Here is a 5,302-nt window from a genome sequence, read left to right as displayed (position 1 = left end):
AAATATATACATATATAAATATATATATACATACATACATATAAATATATACATATATAAATATATATATACATACATACATATAAATATATACATATATAAATATATATATACATACATACATATAAATATATACATATATAAATATATATATACATACATACATATAAAGGTATATATATATATTTATATATATATGAAGAGAGGAAGATAGAGACAGACAGATATAGATATATAAACATATTTGAAAATTTATGTGAAAGTGTGTGCACTCATACAGCATGTGTATATATAATATATATGTATAAACAATATATATACACACACTAAGACACACACATATGACAAAGTGTGTAAATGTGTGTTGTAGGCATTGAAATAAGTCAGGCTTGTCTAGCATGTTAGGGGTAAGTACTTAGTCCTACAACATAATATAATGTTGGTTCTGTGGAATATGAACCAAGTGATCCATGAATGAGATGTACATTATTTTATTTAGCTGAAACATCATGCTAGATATATCATCTACTTTTGTTCTCAGTCTGGGTGTCTATGTTCAATATGCTTGTGCTCTGTGAGTGTCTGTGCATGCCTGCATGCATGATACAAACAACCAGAAATATGCATTTATTTCATCCTTTTTTGTCATTGCCATTACAATAATTTTTGCAACAATGATTGACATCATTAACCTTCGTTCTCGTTCCCTACTATCACTCCCTTCATCATCAGCATCATTGTCTCGTAGTACTCGCTGTCACCATAATCACCCCTACCAACTACCACCAAAATCATCACCATCATCATTATCATCAGCTTACTCACTTTTTTGCCATTAACCCTTACCATTAGTAAATTAATGGATTGCCTCACAAAACTCTTCATTATTCCCTGAAGAACAAGAAAGATATTAGATTTAGGAAAATGTAGTATTAAGATGTGATAAACAGTAAAGCAGCTTAGAATTAATATTTATTTTGAAATAATCAAAGTATATAGATAGGAATTTGTGTATGTGTGAGAGAGCATGTGTGTGTGTAAATGTGAGTGTAAATAAGAGTTTGTGTGTTTGTGTGTTTGCAGGTGAGTATGTGACTACAGAATGTGTATAAATAAATTAGTAATATTATTTATTTTTTTGTCGCCTGTGTAATAGCTGGAATCAACCAAATTGATAAGCCAATTTTTGATAGAGTTTAATCTATATTAATTATGTCGTTATATGTATATGGATGCACATGTATATGAAAATGTAGTCAGTAAATAAATGCTTAAGTATTTCAGTTTATCTTTCCCTATGCTACTACATCACCTATAAGGGGAGAACATGAATGGATGTTTCAAGTACTGTAAAATAAAATGAATCCCTCAGAATTATATATATATATATATATATATATATATATATATATATATAGATATAGATATAGATATATATAGTAGTGAGGGCACATAGTCTAGCAGTTAGAGTGCTGCACAATTGCAAGATCGTGGTTTCAATTCCTAGACTGGGTGGTACATTGTGTTCTTGAGCAAAACATTTCATCTCATGTTGGTCTGAAATGACTTCAAAACCTTATGTGTTGTACACCATGCACCTGTTCAGGCAATGTTGATTTAATGGAAGGACTGAGCTAATGTGCAGCACATACATTTGATCACTATAAACAAATCATTTGTGTCAATCATCCAGCAAAAACCTGAACACTCATACATCATCTTCAACATGAGAGTTCAGTGCATATATATACATATATATGTAACTCACAAGAGTAAACAAGAGAGACAGAAACAGGCAGAAACAAGGAAAATACCCCTTGTATTTGAATACCATGCAAATATTCTTTTAAAAACTTTTCTTTTAATTTTTCCAAAATTTTATTGTTTTCCATACTTACAGTTGAAAAAGTCTCAATGACTGAATCCAGTACTGAAATGGTTTTTATAAAATTATTTTAGCATTTTCTACCTTGACTCTTTTTAACATATACACGTATATATAAATGCCAGTGTTATAATGGTGGCAGCTGATGAAGGAAATGTTCTCTATGCGGCCTGTGTGTTTTCTATCATTTTGCCCACGTTTTCTTGTGACGTCCTGTACCCAGATATGCATCTATATATACATGTAGATGAAGGTATGTACATACATGTACATATATATGCATATACTCATATATTATTTGTATATATATATATATATATATATATATATATATATATATATAGGCATGACTGTATGGTTAAGAAGCTTACTTTGCAACCACCTAGTTTTCAGTTCAGTCTCACTATGTGGTCCCTTGGGCATGTGTCTTCTACTTAGCTTCAAGTCAACCAAAGCCTTGTGAGTGAATTTCATAAACAGAAACTGTATGAAAGCCCATCATATGTGTGTGAGTGTCTTGCGTGTGTGTGAGTGTCTTGCGTGTGTGTGAGTGTCTTGCATGTGTGTGTGTGTATCTTTCTCTCCAACCACTACTTGAAAACCAGTGTTGGCTTGTTTATTGTCCTGTAATTTAGCAGCTTGATACCAGGCTAGAAAATAGGTATTGTGGTCAATTTGTTCAACTAAACTCTTCAAGGCCCCAGCATGGCCACAGTTCAGTAACTGAAACAAGTAAAAGAAGATAATGCATGCACGTGTACCCCACCTCTGCCCATCTCACACACACAAAATGATTAAGAATTTCACTTTGGATTCATGAAATCCCAGTTATGAGCCATTGCATAGCATTTTGGGCAAGTGACATTTTCTGTCACATAGTTGGTTCACACCATAAGAATAAAACTGGAGAACCAGAGACAGCAGAGAAGCCCATCAGATGGAAAACCCATCAAAGGTATAATTTTGTCACTCACTTTGTCATCGAGATTCTACCTGGGAATCAGTTTAAGAGCACATGGGTCTGAAGAAGGCTGAACAAGCTATGCTAATTGGATGTGCTTTTAAATTCAGCTAACTGAACAAACTAAGCCTACATCATAAAATCTGACAAAGGCCCATTCATCAATGTATGCGTGTGTGTGAGGTGGGACCAAAAAATATGGCACATCATGTTGTAGTACAATGCTCACAACTGGATATCACGTTCTCAATGAAACCACCACCTTTCATTAGAATCATCCATGTAGCTGCAAGTATTGAATATACACATTTTTTCCCCATCTTAACTCATGTATGGTATTGGTCTCTTTTTTATACTCTCATTTGGTTTTGGACGGATCAGTTATGATAAATCTCTGTCATCGCATATGATGTCAGTGGGAACACACCATCAAAAGTACCAGTACACTCAGTGCTTTTAAAGGAACCAACTTACAATATATTTTAGGATCTCTGAGTTGATCGATGAAATTTATTGTTGACAAACATTAGGTTAATCAGAATAGATAATTTTACTTTAAAGAAAATAAACTGTAAAGGAATAACTGTGTAACAAATTTTTTAAAGTTTTTTGTTTGTTGTTAGCCTGTAAATGTTATTTCCTATTTGATTCTATCTAGAAATCAAAGGAAATGACTACTATTCCATTCAAACTTTGCTTTTGTAGCCTGAACATCAATGATTTGAAACTGGCCTGTATTCCATTACATTTCAGATAGCTTCAGCATTGAGTTGCTGAAGCAGAAATATCATAATAGTAAATATTCTGCACAATACCAGTTGCTCAACCTCAACTACTTGAGCATGTCTCTTTGTAGCTGACTATATGTACATCTCTGATCATGAACAGATCCATGTGTTGAGATGGGTTCTTTGGAGTTTGAATAAACTTAACAAAAAAAGCAAAGTTTAAAGGAAACATTAGCCATTTTTCAAATTGTCTAGGGGTAAGAAAATAGGAAATAACAGTAACTACCCAAGGATAAAAACCGTGTTACACAGTGTAATTAGAGTTCTCACATAAGAAAGGTTGAATTAAAGGGAAACCAATAGTGCAATGAGCATGGCATTAAAGTTTACTCCGAGGAAGATTAGGTTCATTATTCAGGATTTATACACCCACACACAGAGACAAACAGACTGACACTCACACACATTTATATGTACATATTCGTGCATATACACATATATAAATATGTGTATATGTGGTCTAGTGGCTAGGATTCCTGATGTTCACCCAATCAGCCAATGTTTGATTCCTGGCATGGAAATGCATTTCATTTGGCCATCCCTTACCAGCATTTCATCCCATGCCACCAGACCATCTAGCCTATGTCAATAGTCTAACCCATGCCAGCATTGGACATGGATGTTAAATGATGATATATACATATCAAATTTCTAAAAAGGTTCTTTTCTCAATCTTAACTCTTTGAGAAAAAATCTTCTCTCCAAATATTATGACTGTATCAAGGAATTTCCAAAACACTCCAAAAATATATATATATATATATATATATATTATATATATATATATATATATATGCATGCACACACACACACATAAACACACACATGCACACACACACACACACACACACACACAAACACATGCACACACACATACATATCACATACAGGGATGAGTGGTTAGCTTCCTGACCATGAAGTCCTATAACATGACTTCTTGGGCAATTGTCTGTGAAGTGCTCACCCACTTCACATGCCAATTCAATGAGGAAGTCATTCATTTGGTCAAACAATAGGAGGTTCATATGACTAGCATGTATGCATGTATGCACACATTCGCATAAATATCTAAATATATATATATATATATATATAAGGGTGTATAGGTGCATGCATGTGTGTGCATTCATGCAAATATGGAAGAGTGGACATTAGAACGATTATGACAATGATGATTATATATATATATATATATATATATATATATATATATATATATATGTATTGTCATTATTATTATTATCATCATCATCATCATCATTATTATTATTATTAGTAGTAGTTTGCTTTTGCATAGCAGTATTGTAAACCTGGTGTTAGAATCCAATATACAAATACATATTAGACAGACAGACACATAGATAGCTATACATATATGCACATAGACAAGAGAGAAATGATGATCATGCTGAAGTTAGACTTAAACTACTATAGTAACTCTCTACATGTTATAAAGCTACATTAAACATGTTTGTCATATAATACATATATATAGTTATTTATTTTCTTTTTCTGATTATGGGATGTCAATCTGGCTGTAAGTCTTTGAAATTCTTGAGGCAATACTTGTTTACATGTTTGCATTTTGATATTAATTTTTCCTGTTTCCTTAGTAATTTGTAATTTTGTATGAATATACATACATATATATATATATATATATATATA

General features: G+C 32.4%; 1 protein-coding gene across 6 annotated transcripts in view; it reads left to right on the top strand.

Moving 5' to 3' along the window:
• The window catches only part of LOC106876891 (protocadherin-18), a 178,052-nt gene that overhangs the window by 17,977 nt on the left and 154,773 nt on the right, over positions 1 to 5,302 (top strand). The gene's annotated exons all lie outside the window — the stretch shown is intronic.

The sequence above is a fragment of the Octopus bimaculoides genome, chromosome 14 (assembly GCF_001194135.2).
Source record: "Octopus bimaculoides isolate UCB-OBI-ISO-001 chromosome 14, ASM119413v2, whole genome shotgun sequence".
Lineage (NCBI taxonomy): Eukaryota > Metazoa > Mollusca > Cephalopoda > Octopoda > Octopodidae > Octopus > Octopus bimaculoides.
This window is presented reverse-complemented; position numbering and strand designations above follow the sequence as displayed.